This window comes from Gopherus flavomarginatus, chromosome 12, assembly GCF_025201925.1.
Source record: "Gopherus flavomarginatus isolate rGopFla2 chromosome 12, rGopFla2.mat.asm, whole genome shotgun sequence".
In the NCBI taxonomy this organism is placed as follows: Eukaryota; Metazoa; Chordata; order Testudines; family Testudinidae; genus Gopherus; species Gopherus flavomarginatus.
In genome coordinates, this window is record NC_066628.1 from 42530912 (window position 1) to 42546973 (window position 16062).

At 42.0% G+C, this 16062-nt stretch overlaps 1 protein-coding gene across 1 annotated transcript in view; it reads left to right on the forward strand.

Moving 5' to 3' along the window:
- Positions 1–16062, forward strand: part of ANKFN1 (ankyrin repeat and fibronectin type III domain containing 1) — a 178912-nt gene that overhangs the window by 202 nt on the left and 162648 nt on the right. The gene's annotated exons all lie outside the window — the stretch shown is intronic.

A 16062-nucleotide genomic window follows, 5' to 3' on the forward strand; every position in this document is an offset into this window, starting at 1 on the left:
TGATATTTGCATCTTTTATTAACATGCTCATATCTCTAGATCAGTGGGTTTACTGCTGTGAGTAGGAGTTAGAAGACCTGGGTTCTGATTCTGGCTCTGCTGCTGGCTTGCTATGTGACCTTGGGCAAGCCACTTCAACGCTTTGTACCTCAGTTTCCTCATCTGCAAAATGGAGCTATAAGAACACAGCACATTGTGAGGATTGAATATGTAGAGTCCTATATTAATGTACCATTATCTCTGAGATTTTACACACATTAGTATTAGCTTCAAGAGCAAGTATAGTTTTGTCAAGCAGTTCCTAATTTTCATTATAGCTTCAACACCATTTATTTTTCCTGCAGGTTTAGCTACATATTTTTTCCCTCCAGTACAGTACTTATGAATCTTAGCAAGTGTATAATATATATTATAGTGTGTGTGTGTGTGTGTGTAAGTGTGTATACACACACGTGTATATACACATATACATAGGTATGTATATATGTGTGTGTGCACTTTACCTGAAATAAGCCATGGATCTGGTTAAGTGAAAATCATGTTGTATTGTGGTGAAATTGAATGTATAATAACACAGTGGTTTTAATCTTATTACGTGCCAAACCATTAAAGTATGTCATTTTTATGCTCTCACTGCAGTTTTATTTATTATCAAAATGTTTGCAATCCCAATTTTATTTGAGCAAGTCAATATGTACATTCCACAGGCTCTCACATAGGGGTTTCATCAGTGGATCTCAAAGCACTTCCCAGGCTTTAATGTGAAAGGAGGGGAATATTATCCCCATTTTACACACAGCCTCTCATTGGCTTGCCCAGTCACATAGGAAATCTGTGGCAGAGCAGGAAATTCAATCCAGGTCTCTTAAATCCTAGGCTAGGGCCCAAACCATTGCAGCATCCTTCTTCAGAACACAGCATCGTGCTTTCTAAATATAATTTAAGTTTTTGGTCATATAAGACTTTTGTGTGTGTGGAAACAAACCATTGCAGAGTAATAGTATATGTTGGTCATTTTTGCATCGTCTTTCTGATGGTTCCAATCTGCAATTGGGTAGCATTCTGCATGGACAGTCATAATGAGTGCACTTACTAATATAGCCAATTATTGCAGGCAATCATGGTAACTGCACTTGCAAATTAGATGCAGTTACAGGCATATGCTGCCTGCAGATCATGTCAATGGTGTACATTATTGTTGCTTTGATTATTACTTGTGAGTCTGGGGGAACATCCTGTGGAAATATCATTTACTAGATGTTTGTGCGGAGCCTAACAGAGGAGAGTTGGCTGCTTTGGGGTACTTCCAGGACACCAATATTACTGTCCTATTGTTATACAAAGTGCCATGGTGGGATCTTTAATGGCTATAAATGTCAAAGCATTGACTTCTCTATCTCCTCTGAAAGACACCTCTATCAGAACAGTATCCCCTCGCAGGTACTTTGAGGGCACTGTGTCATTATTGACTCAAAGGGGAATTGATAACTCACTGCTACCCACAGCAGATAGATGCTCCTTGGAGATTGCTCCAAGCATTCACACAGCTCATTCTTGCAGGACCTGTGAGATTTGATGGGATCACTGCCCAAAGGCCAGGGTATAGCTGCTGACACTACCTGGCTTGCATCATTACCAGAATCCAGATCATCTCAGTAATGCTTCCCTCTTGCCACCTATATCCACTGGTTCAGGAAGGAGTAGTCTTGAAGTTGTTCTCAAGTTCAGGAGCTCTATGTGGCAACACATTGCAGCACCAAAATGGTGAAATATATTCTGTCCTTATTAAACGATGATGTACCAGCACCTATCTCGAATTCTCGGTGCTTCACGTATACCACACTTCTTGAGCTGCCCATACATAATCTGAGGCTGATTTGAAGAGAAGTGTTAGGGGGGTTTGTTTTGTGTTTTGTTGCAAAGACCAAGAGAAATAAATTATAACTGACCAACAAGAACAGTTAAGAGAAGCTTTGTTAGGTGGCGGGATGTCAAGGAGTCGGAGAAACTTTCATGCTCTAGCAGGAAAGATAATCACACCATTTTCTTGAGTTTATCACTTGTACATCATGGGATTGTCACTGCTGAAGAAAGGCAGGATTTATGTGTTTGAAATCATTTTCTATCCAGGTTGATTTCTTGTCTAAAAATTAGAAGGCACAGCTCTTCCAGAATACCTGTAGCCAAAAAGTGTAGCTATTCGCCATTTATTGTGACCTAGATCCTGGCTTTTATATCACAGCCTAGAGTAGGGTGAGCAGATGTCCCGATTTTTAGGGACAGACCCAATTTGGGGTCTTTTTCTTATATAGGCTCCTATTACCCCCCACCCCCTGTCCCACTTTTTCACACTTGCTGTCTGGTCACCCTAGCCTAGAAGAGGTGGTGGTCTGGAGTCATACTGCCCAAGGTGCACTGTGGGTGGGCAATCTGCTTGATCCATTAGGCACTGCAGGCAAATGCAGGGTAGGAGCAGGCCAAGACCTCATGCCTCCCTGCCCAATGTTCATCATAGTCCTTTCTGGACAGCTCGGGAGCATAGGGGCTGCTATTGTGAGTGGCTCCCATGCAACCCATCACAATCTAAGCTGTTATGCTGGGGTTTTCAAAGGTGCCTTAAGAGACTGAAGTGCACAAATCCCAATGAAAGTCTATGGTAGTTGGTCACCTAGGTCCCTTAGACCCTTCTGAAAATCCCAACTTCCTTTGTTCATACGTACAAGAGACACAAATTGAAAGTGTCCCATACTCCAAAGATCTTAAATTCAGTGGACATAGAGAGGGCCAGGTACACTGGACAACCCAGATGACCTAGCATGATAAAAATATAATGCTAATTATTTATGCTAACTCCTTGTGGGCATTGCAGGAGGAAGGGGCTGCAAACCTTAAAGGATTCAACAGATGCTTGGAAGAGCAATCCCTGTCTCTGAGGTTATTATAAGTGTAGGGAGGGGGGAGAGAAAATCTGGTTGACCTCTTCCTTATAGACTTTCTGGGCTATATATAACAATTCTAAAATAAAGCTGACAAGAGCATAGGGAAGATAATTTGTCTCCCATTCCCTTTTCTGTCACTATTTCAAACTTTGGGCAGATAAACGGTCTTTTTGTTTGTTTTGGGTTTTTTTTGGTGCTAAGTACAATTTTTTACTAAGATTTGGCATTTTTAATACAAACTCCTTTCCAAAAGCAACAAATGTCCTGTATGCTGGCAGGTTTATATTTCTTGTCTCTATGTGAATGCTAGCTTGGGGCTTTTAATGGACTAGTCCTCTCCTGAATGGTACAACTGATTTATTCTTTTATTGATGATGAGATGGACATTTCTATTTCTATTAATTCTTCAGTCATATTCTTTGTCAAACTTCCTTTGCCCCCCCCATTTTTATTAACACGATGATTTTTCTTCTGCATCAGTTCCATTTTGTGGATGTTGCCTTTTCCTACTCCTCTCCATTACAGTACCGTCCCATGAAAAGAGAAGCATTGCCTATATATTTTTCTCAGCTCTCTTGTCATTAAAAGTGTATGTGTGTTTGCTGTAGGGTAGCTGCTATGAATTGTCACTGACTGAACCTAGGGACTCTTACTTTAGACTCCAGATCGATGCCTGGGGCAACAGAAAGCAAAATCAGAGGAAGCATTCTCAAGAGAAAGTATGTATGTTTTATCACTTCACAGTCTCATCTTCTCTTTGTCATCATCTCTAGACCTAGTGATGCATTTCTATAGAGGTAAAATATTAACCTTTAGCCATCTTAAGAGGGGTCCATCACCACCTGCACATACCTCTAGTACCCAACAAATCAGAGACATCCTCAATCCCCGCCCTGTGGGATCACGTGATTCTAGCGCCAGGGGATCACAAGGCAAATTAAATTCCTTGATTGTGTTTCCTCCACACCTTATTTGGAAAGCTCAAGCTTGGCTACACCTTATGAATTTTCCTGGCTTTCTAGCCAACATAGGAGGATCAGCAGTGACTAGAGAGGGAGGGTGATCTTGTGGTTACAGTATTGGCTAGAAACACGAGGTCTGGATTCTATCCCTGATTCTGCCACTGATTTCCTGCGGCTTTAGTATAAAGGCGAGTCAGATTCATATATATATAATTTTTTAAAGGAAATATCAGCTATACTCTTCTACCCAGTCATGGTCAACAGTGACAGAGAACAGGGAGAGTTCTGGAGGAAAAACCAGGAGCCCAGCTTCAACTGGGCTAAGTTGACATTGAAATTAAGACATCCAGGAGGAGATGTCACAGGGACAGGCAGAGACACAGCATTGGATGGGAAGAGGCTGTTCAAAGTGGAAAGGTAGATTTGTAAGTCATCAGCAAAGGCAGCAGGAGAGTTGATGAGCTCACCTAGAGAGAAGGCTAAGGACAGAGCTTTCTAGGGTTGATCAAATATCCTAAACACCATTGTTCTAAAACTTTCCAAGGCTCATATCACTTTTTTCATTCACATACTGACAATGCTCAGATACATAATCTTTGGGTTTAAAACAGAAATGGGCCAAAACTGAAAAGTTGTACCTGGATCTAAACTTCCTCAAAGTACAAGGTTACTTCAGATCTTGTTCAGACCCATCCCTAGTACAAATCATATGGTAACAGGTCCCTCGCAAATATTCTTTTCATGTGGGCAGTTATGATAACCAGTTAGTTAGATCTTTGTTCCATAAATCTTTGTTCAAAAATGGTCAGATTCTTTAGCACCTTGTTGGACAATATGGGAATACACAATGGCTGAATGCATTCTCAAGGAGTACTGAATTATTTTTGGGGGGGAGGGAGGAGGAGGAAGGGTTAACTTTATTTAACTTGACACTAAAATGTTCTTTGTATCTGAATCCAGGCCTCGACTATTCTGACTGGATTTTAAAATGGATAGGGATTTCAAATCGAAACCAGACATTGTAATGGTTAAAATAATAGTTCATGAAAGTTGACTTATGGAGCTCAGTGTGTTTTTGAACAATAAAGTTAAAGGCATTGTGAAATACTTGACTCTGCGTAAAAGCCACATGATTGGATGGTAGTTTGAGAGGGTTTCTGTAAAAATATTTAAAATTATGACCATATTTCAAAGCCAATTATAATACTGTGTGTTGAATGTATTCAGAAGTCAGTGCTGAGCTAGAATTGCCTTATTTAAATCAATTTAGCCATTTGTGCTTCTTTTATATTTTCTAAATCACTAGGTATTTTATGTATGGAAAAATCTATGTACAGCCATTGCAAAAAAGGTCTGGAAAAGAACCGGCCATTTTTTTGAATTCTGTCTGGTCTGACACTTTTTTCTGGCTCACAAGTGAAGGTAATCATTCAGCTTTTATTTAGTAGACAGCCAGAAAGTTATCCTTAAAAAAAAAAAAAAACAACCTCAACATAGCATTTTGTTTTGTTTTTGCATTAGATGTTAAATCCAGTGATTGGTTGAAAAAGTTTGTTAGGGCTAAATAGGCTGACATTGCCTGTATAAATCATTGCATATATAATAGCCTAATATTCATAATTTTAAATGTGACATCCTCTGCACAAGACTTTCTCTGTAATCCCTTTGCTTTTTATTTAGATGTAATATACAGTTAAACCTGCATTAAATGCCAAGTCCAGCCTCCTGCCTTAATATGGACCATTTTAAAGGTTCCTCAATGTCCAGAATGTGTCCAGAATGATTTGTTTGACCTTTAGTTAGATCGTCTCTGCTAGACTGATTTCTGCTGGCTCCTTCTGACATCACTTAAGACAGATGTGACTGTAGTTGACAGTATTCCCCAGCATTTGAAGATCCCTAAATTAAGTATGTTTCTTCCTCCATTGTCTTTGTCAAATGAGCATAAAGCAATCATCCCCATTCATTTATATTTGGGGCAGAAAGCCTATCTTTTGGCTACGTGCTTTTTACATTTAGGGGTAGATCCTTAGCCAGTGTGCAATGTCATAGGTCCACTGCTATTGACTTCAGTAGGCCTACGACAATTTATACCAGCTAAGTCTTTGCCCCTCATAACGTTGCATAAAAAATAATGTCATTTCACGTGGATAACATAATTTATGAGGCCAAGCAGTAGCAATTCCTGTATATTGTCTGTTTAAAGGCAGCAAAATGGGATTGCAATGGAATTCATGCCGGCTTAATGCTTTCTGTTGCATTAATCATTTTCTTCCAAGACATACAGTAGTATTATTTTGAAGGTGGTATGTGTTTACATTGAACGTTGTCAGTCGTTACAGCATGGTTAGAATGAGTTCAGACTTAGAATTTAGATTAAACTTACATTCATCCTCCAGGAAAGGGGGGAAAAAAACAGGGTCATTTTCTACATGCTGTCATAGTAGAGATGGTAATGGAAATAAAGTTCAAAAATTGCAGCATATAAATTTGGGGGGTAATTAGAGACTCTAAAGGAGAGAAAAGTATGATATTAATGTCCCACTATATTTGCAGTGCAAACTAGTGGGATTACTTTGTCACAGTGTATAATGTGCCTTTGCAGACACAGATGGCTAAAAGGAAGATTAAATGCATGTGGTCCTAACCACCTTTCATATCTTTACAGCTGAACATTATTTATAGAAATCAGTTAGTTCTCTGTCTCCGCTGTTTTATTATGAGCCTCTATCCAAGTTTCTGGTAAGCTCTTTAAGAGGTTGATTGATGGTAAACTTTCAAAATGAATCAAAAAAGGAACTCCTCTGCGGGAACTGGTAGTGAGGAGAAAGGCTAATGATGGTAAAGCACAAACTGGGTACTAGGAACCTGTATGTACAGAAGAAGTGTGATCATTATTACATGCTATTTTTCCCTAAAGACTTGAGCTCAGCTTAGTATTTGCTGCTGAAAACTAAGTGAAGTTTTACATCTCCTATTTAATTTCTGGCAATGGAAGTATTACTTACTTATGAAAGCAGCAAATGCTCAATACATGGTATGCTCCAGTCCTGATCCAGCAAACACTTACTCACCTGTGTAGTCCCATGGAATTCAGTTACTTCTGTGCGTAAGTGTTTATAGAATCAGGCCTTTGTGGCTTAAATTATTATTTAGCTAACGAAGGATGCTGCTTTCAGGACGATGGTTGATTTGCCTATGTTAGTAATAGAATACGAATCCCAGTAGCCCCGATCCTTCCTGCCCAGAGCCCTGTTTACTTCAGTGGGATTCCACATTGGGCCTACTCACACAGTTCCCTTTGCAGGGTTAGGATCTAGGGTTGATAGGATTTTCAGGTGCTGATGAATGAAAAATTATTTATTTTATGTTAACTGGGCCCTTTCTCACTAGCTGAAGCTCACTAAAGTCAATGGGAGTCTTTCTAATCCTTTCAGCGAGCTTTGGGTCAGCCTCACATAACAATTTTCATCTTCAAAGTACTTTAAAAATATTAACTAGTTCATTCTCCTCAAACGCCTGTCTATAAAATGGGGGCAGTAATGCTTACTTTACTTATCTCAGAGCGGACAATAATCTGGGCATCCAGGAAAGCAGAGTGGTCAGGTACTGCTCTGGAAGCCAGGAGACCTGAATTCAAATCCTACCAGAGCCACTAAACTGCTGTGTAACCTTGGCTGAAGTCACTTCACCTTCCTATTTCTATTTGTCTTATTTACTTAGATTGTGAGCAATTTGGGCCATGGATTGTCTCTTAACATGTGATTTCACAGTGCCTTTCACAATAAGGCCCCAGTCTCAGTTAAGGTCTCTAGATGCTACTGTAATACAAATACATAATAATAAAAGTCTGTAATAATCACCTTAGAGGTTTTTAATTGAACAAAGTGGTGATCATTTCAAAAGCTTCAGAAATGTGTCACATCAGTTGTAATGCTTTACCTTAAGCATTTACTATTTTTTTCAACCAAAGTTATTAACTTGTCCTTGATAGAACAAATTGCCAATCACCAACCTGTGTATTTTTCTAAGCAGTGAAATGTAACACACGTGTTACAGATACCTGTATAAGACCATTTCCAGTGGCTGTGTATTGCTCAAGAAAGTGGGTTTTGTTTTAGAAAGACATGCACTATCAGCAGCACCCGGATTACTGCCATTGCTACAGCCTGAAGAAGGCTGCAGGCCCAGCTGGAGCCAATTATGCACTTTCTGCTGGGGGATTGTGAGCACCTGGGTAGTAATCACTGGGCTAATGAGGTAATTGGGAGAATGTAAGTGGAAGGAACAAGAAGCAAGGGGCAGCTCAGAGGATGAGTGTGAGGGCTGCAGGGAAGCCAACCCTTGCAGTAAGCTTGCATTATTTATGCAACAAAAGAATAAATGCACACCTTGGTGAAAGATAACAACGCGATGTGTGTTTGTGACTCTGATTCCTCCTGAACTGGCCAGACAGTGCAGTTCAGCAGGTAGCAACAGAGGTGCCCTGCAACACATGGGGGCTTTTTCCAGGAGCATTAACTCTCTCAAGCTAAGAGGAGACTGAAGGGGAACCTGTGTGAAGGAAGGAGATCTGGGCAAGATGCTGGGCTGGCTAATGAAACAACCAAAGGGGATGCAGCAGGTGGAGAGGCAAGCGCTTCTGAGCTGGCAGGTGGAACAGCAGTGAATGTTACAAGAGTTCATGAAGGAGCAGGCCCAGTACAGCAACAGCTCCCGCAGAGACTGGTGAGTTCCAGTGAGGGGGCTGGAAATCAAATGATAGGCCTGGGACTAGGTAAAATGGCCCCAGGGGATGACCCTGATGCCTTTTTACTAACCTTTGAGCTGGTGGCTACTAGCACCAGCCAGGGCTAGGGTGCCTGGGCACTTTGACTAGCTCCTTATCTGGTCAACAAGGCTCAGGCAGCTTATACAGCCCTGAGGAAATGCCAGGCCAAAGACTATGATACACTAAAGGCTGCTATTTTGGACAGAGTTGGCCTGCCAGCTGAGAAATACTGCCAAACATTCAGGTCAGCCAGCTGGAATGGTGGGATATGTCCCAGGGCCTTTGTACAGAAATTGTCAGACTGAGCAACTCAGTGGTTGCTACTAGATAGGCAGGACATTGAGGCCCCAACCCTGAGACTATAAGAGTCGGGTTCAGAGGCACCCGCAGAATGATTAGATATGATGCTAAATTAACCGAGAAATATGTGGAGGTGGACTTTCCATTGAAAGAGCTCCATACCCCTATCAGGGCCGGTGCTTCCATTTAGGTGACCTAGGCGGTCACCTAGGGCACCAGGATTTGCAGGGGGCGGCATTTTGCCACTCTTGGAGGCAATTCTTCGGCAGGGGGTCCTTCCGTGCTCCGGGTCTTTGGCGGCAATTCTGCGGTGGGTCCTTCACTCACTCCGGGACCTGCCCCTGAAGTGCCCCAAAGACCAGGAGCACGGAAGGCCCCCTCCCCCCGCAGAATTGCCGCTGCCGACCGGGAGTGCAGAAGGACCCCTGCCTAGGGCGCCAAAAACCCTGGCGCCGCTCCTGACCCCTATGACCAAGGATGGAGGGAAGAAGATTGAAGAACATCATACAGGGGTAGCTCAGAAGGAGACTCAGAGAGTAAATCTGGGCTGAGGGAAGCCCATCCTTGCTGAAAGCCTCCATTACACTGTGTTACTATGTAAGAAAAGAATAAATGCACACCTTGGTGAAAGATAATAACCAGATGTGTGTTTGTGACCGTGAAACCATCTGAACTGCCCAGGCAGTGGCATAGAATTTATAATCTTGAAACAAATATCCATAGTGAATCTTGTGTTCTTCTGGGATTCTACTTCAGGCTTTGCCCTGGTCAACTTCTCACTTGTTTTCTGTCAGTTTCCACATTACAGGATAACTTTTTTAGGATTAATTCTCCCTATGTGAGTGCTTGCTGCAACACTTCCAATTTCAATTTGTAGGCCATTTGTTGCAAAATAAAATAAAAATAAATGTGCAATAGCATAGTTCATGATTTAAGACACTATTCTTCATTTGGAGGATGAACACGTTAGTAGAACCCAGTTTTGAGGGCAACCTTTTTCATCAAGCACTGTTATGAAATATAAAGCACCGTGTGTGTCCGAGAGGGGTGTATGCTTGGTTTACTGCAAGTCCAACAGTAATAAGTGTATTTGCCTTTTAAATAATATGATCCACTTTGTGAATGATTAGCTGGTTGCTCGAGCTCATTCTCTTGCATTCACACTGAAAGACTTAGCTTCATGAATGTCGAGGTCTAGCTGGGTGTATTTTAGGCCTGTTACCTGTGCCAGTATTCTGTCCCTTTGGAACTCTGGTGGTGCAGGATTTGGTACACCATTAGGTGCAGAAAGGCCTCTTTCCTCAGTATTACTTGGGAAATTTCTTGAGGATAGTAAAATGTTCAATGCATAGTTTGAAGTTGTTTTGGAAGATGATGAACAAATATGGATAAACTGAGGAATTTGTAGATAATCCTCTACGGAGAATTACAGTCATTAACTAAAGACTATGAAATCTTTAAATCAGAAGTACTCTGATAGCAACTGAAAGTTCCACACTCATTGACTGTGGCTTCTAACATAAAAACACCAGGCAATGAACCCTTGGAGCATACAGTGTGCAAAGGGCAGTGAGTGGTCTAAGGAGTTTGTCTTGCTTTCATAACCAAACGGTGTTGCGAGCTGGCACATGGGGAGCATAGGTGCTAGAGCTCAGGGTGCTGCATCTGCCCCTCTTGGCTTGAAGTGGTTTCCATCGTATACAGGGTTTACAATTTGGTTCAGTGGCTCTGAGCACCCCCACTATACAAATTGTTCCAGAACCCCTGAGGGGGAATCTATTTCTGTGCAGTGGAACATAGGGGAGTCTGTCCAGAACTTGACTCCTGGTGGCTCTGGCTTCTGCTTTGTGTGGGTCAGAGAGAGGGGACATTCCCCAGCCGACAGAGACCCAAGAGGAGCGGGGAAGAAAAGGCATGGGTTGTGGGTGAGCAGGGACCAGGAAGTGGCAGGAGATAAGCGGGAACCAGAATTTGCTCCCACTCCCTCCCAACGTCTGAACTGGCCACACTTCTGGCCACCCTTCCGACTGGCCAGTCCTCTGCACATGGATGCAGCTACATTTTGATGCAAGTGCTAATACTTGTGTTACCTACAACACATATTGCAGGCAGTGTGGATTTTATGTGAGCAAAGGAACTCACCATGGGCTTTGAGTATCAAATATGATCAGTGCAGTGCACCTGCCATATGAGATGATGCATTACTAATATCCACATTGGCACTTTAGTTGCAGTTCAAGAAAGCAACCCTATTCGGGGAGGGCACTTAAGCACATACTTAAGGTTAAACATGTGCTTAAATGCTTTTCTGAATTAGGATCTTTCTCAAGTACTTCACTTTCTATTTCTATTCAGATGCCGCTTGCAATGTTTTAAAGCTGGAGGTAAATGTGCAATATTAGCGCACAGCAGCAGCAAACCAAAGTGATACATGTAGTATTTCTGTAGCCTGGATAGAACTGCCTAGTCTTGTTTTGCAGTCATTTGGGTAACAATCGGGGAAGCTCCAAACACACACTTTGATGCAGATAGAAATACACTCAGGGCAAAGAATATAAATTGCTATTTCATCCTAGTCTATTGTAACAAGTGGCCCTTCTCCCCCGAGAATGAAATTACTACAGCAAATTCATAATATAGTAAAATAACAGTATTTGTTTCAGACTCCCGTGCATTAAATTTGGCAGAGTATCAGTTGCCAATGGTCCTGCAGCTTTTGCTACAGAATATTTTCAAGCTTTTTTCATGGCTGTGAGTGTTTACAGAAAGCTTATTCACTTTTTTGGATGGCATTTGTCTTTCTGCATTTGGAGGCCAATCATCAATTCCTTTTGGCTTTCATTGGCATCACATTCATCATTCAGGACTGATTCATTTGGATTTTATAAATGGGGCTGTACTATGCCATTCTGTAGAAATTCTCTCCTCTCTCTTAAGGTGTTTAGCTCAGCTATATATAATTCAACACAGAGGAACAGCAAGTTTTTGGAGTCCCATTTTCAAAAGCCACTTAGGTAAAATTTTCAAGACTGCCCAGGTGACTCAGGCTCCTAAATCCCATTTTCAAAACTAACATAAGCACTTAGGAGCTTAAGTCTAAATGAAAGTCAGGAGATTTAAACTCCTTGTCACTTAGATGCTGTTTGAAATGTTTATATAAAGTTTACTAAAATGCAACTGAAGTATGGAATAGGCAGAAACAGAGCTAATCCCCCTGCAATGAATAGAAAATTGAAACTTCACCAATTTGTGAAAAATGCTCACCGTTTTTGACCAATTCTAGAAATAAGCCCTAATCCTGACTTGAAAGGTGAAATTTACTGTAAGGATTAGGGGAGAATTTAGTCTCCTGCACCATTCATTTCTCCTTGATGAGATTGCCAAATTAGTTGGTGGATTTTTTTGTGACAGAAAACTGCCTGGAATCAGCAAACGACATAGATGTCTGAATTCTCGGTGGGGAAGTAATGACTGCAGACTGGGGCTACCAGAGGGAATCAATTAGAGCCATTTGCAATGGTGATATTGACGCCAGCCCATCAAGAACTGAAGGGTGAGACTGTCATAAGCACTCGGCATTTTCCTAACTCTGTTCCCATTGAAGTCAAAATCCCACCCGAGACTGTTAATCTGTTTCATGCAGGCCACAGAACAGAGCAATTGAGCAATCTTTTAATACATCAAGAGTAATAGTTGTGCATGGTAGGGGCTAAAGAGGATGTGACCAACTGGCCAGAACTTTATTAAAACAAACAACAGAGGGTTACCTTCCCATGCCTGCCAAAGGTAAGCTGGCCTGAAAGTACTGAACAGTGAAAAGAGGGCAGCTAGTGTCAGCCCACAGCCTTCCCCTTTTTGATGCCTAAATCCAGACCAATCTAGTTATCCAAGACCTAATCAGCTCACTTAATCCCAAAATGCTGATGGGCCAATACCATAGTCATGACTTATAGATCCAGGAAGGCTACTGTACAGAGAAACTCTGTCTCATCATGAGAACACAGGCATCCCTGTGATTCCATCCCCCTTCTGCACAGAGAGTGGGTTGATACCTCTTTCCAAGGAAAAATCGTTGACTCATTCCCACATTGTCCTGGCCACTTTAGGAGTGGGAGACCCAGCTGCACCACCCCACGGATGGGTCTCTAACTCCTCCTTAGGGCAGCCCCACCACTAGCCTTTTGTTTCACTGGTGTCCCCCAGCAGCAAATCTTGCTACTGAGTCCTGATCTGTAATAGTGTGCCCAGGTCCAAAATCGTTCACAGCACTGTTTTCCCTGTTGGTGTTTAGCCACCCATTCATGAGCCCTGTGTGTGACGCTGTGGCCAAGAACCCAGCTCACGAGAGGAACCTGCCACTCTGGTCCTGCAATTCCCAAATGCAAAAGTGAAAGCACAAGTAATGCCATGAGACTGGAAGTGAACCAATATCCGTCCAAGCAGGGTAGCTATGCAATCCCAGGGAAGACATGGCCAAACATGGATGGACATAAGCCCACAGACAGAATGAATGTCACCCGCTCCATGCTTGTATCTTGTGGTCCCTGTGGCCATCAGTGATACCAGATGGAACTGCCCCAATTTGTGTCTATTGTTCTATCAAGTGTTTTGCTGTTTTTACTGACTTTTCTCTTAGTCCATCTGATAGTATAGGTAATGGCTTCACATTCCCTGCTAGAAGGATGTGCTGAAATGAAATAACCTGATGACAACAACATGCATCGTTAAAACCTTAGCATAGGTGGAACCTACCTGTGTCTTTAAGTTGACTGTTTAAACAGCTGACCGTTGTCTGGGTTTGGTGGTACATCTCACTATGGCTGAAATAGTTTCTTTCACTTTGGCTGTTGTATATTTGAAATGTTATTGGGATCAAATATTGTTTAGATTGGGATTCTCAGAGGGGCAGAAAGTTAGGTGGCCAACTCCTATTGACTTTCAGTGGGACTTGAGCATTTACATCGAGGTATATCTGTCATTTCCTGCAGATTAATGACCTGCTCAGTGGAGTTAACCCCACTTGGTCTTCATTTTGCAGGACATTTCAGATGCTGTGGGCATTATTGCTTATTGCTGCAAAACACGTGCACCCTGTCTTCCCCCATGCAGCAGTTCCCCGCCAACACATGCAGAGTTATGTGGAATTATTTCATGGATGGTGCATTTTCAGCTGTTACATACAGCAACATTGCAGCAAATGTGCGCCTTTGAGCTAAATTAATCAGATTGTTTGTATCCTCAACAGTCCAAACAATGTGCATGGGTTCGCATGTCTGTGTCATACTGGCTCTGTGGGTGCATGTTTCTATGTGTATAAAATGTGTATGTATTTATATTATGCATTTTGGCTATACAATAAAATGCACAGTGTTTGTTCTGATGAATGACACACCATCAATAATGTCGACAGATAGGCAGGAGTGAATTGTCCGTGCAGCAGGAGAGCTTGTGTTAGTACAACTTTTGCATTCAGAACCTTGTTAATACTAGCATACCTTTGCCTATCAATAATTAGGCCATAGTCCTTCTCTGATGCTGTTTGAGAACTCCTTGGGGAAGTTCTAGTTAGCAGGGACCTGAAAGAATCCCTTTCAAGCTTCCTGACCAATAGGGAAATAAAAAATGAGGCAGGCTTTCTATCCCTTTTAGAAAAGACTGGCTTGCTGCCTCATTGATTCTGATTCTGGGAAGGGACTTGTCCATCATTATTAATTCACCATATTACCCTGTAATAGAGCGTTATGAGCCACATCCTCAGCTGGCTCAGTTGCAGTGAAGTCAATGGAGCTATGCCAGTTTACACCATCTGAAGATCTGACCCTCGTTGAAAGAGAGAGTAGAACAAACAACCATCGTTGCAGTTGGGAAGTCTTTTCAATACTGAAGAAACAAACATTTAAAGCAAGGAATCAAGAGAGCTCCTCAGCTGGGGTTTAGATTGGGGCAGGGCCCATCTTTTTGTTTCACTTTGGTCTAGCTCCTAACACAACAGGAGCCTGGTCCATGACGAGGGTTCCTAGGTGTTACCATAATGCAAATAAAGAATAAAATCTTCAGACCCTGAATGTAGAGTTCAACCTTTGCGAAAGCATTCTCATCTCTCTCTCTTCCCCTCTTCTCCTCCCCCTAGTCAGCTAAGAACTTATGGAGGAGTAGGGGGACCTGAGCTGGCATTTACCCCTTGTTCACCAGACACGGGGTAGTACCCCTGCACCGTGTCACACAACAGCTCACAATGATATAAACGTCAATCCGCTTTCATTTCTTATTTTCTCCAGAGAAGGTTTCTTCTTTGGTGTGTAAATGAATTGTGTGGCTTGTTTTCCAGGAACAATGTGGGTTGAGGGTCGGGGACGGGAGGAAATATGGTGTCTTTTTCTGGTTTAATATGGAAATTACAAGGGGGGGGAACGTTTCTTAATTTAGAAATCACTCTCGGAGGCTGGTTTCTCAGAAAACATAAAGCTCTGCCACATCACTTTTTTTACAAGTGATTAGGGAAGCTACTGTTAGGCAATTCAAAAGAAAAATGAGAAAACCACAGAGCCAGGATATGGGTGAAACCTGGGCAGTCATGTGGAAATGCCCTCTATTGAAAAGAAACATCCCTATTGTCCTTTTTCCTTTTCAGTGCTCAAATACTGTGGCATTGCCAAAGTGTTCCCTTTGCAAAACTGCGCTGAAAATCCACCAGTTTCCCCAAATCCAATCTGAATTAGGATCCCAAGTATTTTATCTAACAGGTTTTCCCAATCCAGGTCCCAAATAGGCATGATCTTAAATACCTTACTTAACTTTTAAATACACAACTAACATGGTCAAAGGTAGACATGTGCTTAAGTATCTTGCTGAACTGAGTCCAAGTTCCCCATTTTTTATGATTAATCTGCATCGGTTCCATTGCCAATCTGAAACTGGGGAAGTGCCCCAGCTCTTCCAAAACTCCAAGGGACTGGAAAGAGATCTCGCCCTCTACATACATTCGCAACTGCTTAACATTAAGAAGTACTGGTTTGCTGGATCAAAGCCTTAATAACCAATAACTTGTACTGATGTAACCCAATGAATATTTGCAATCAGTAACTTTTTT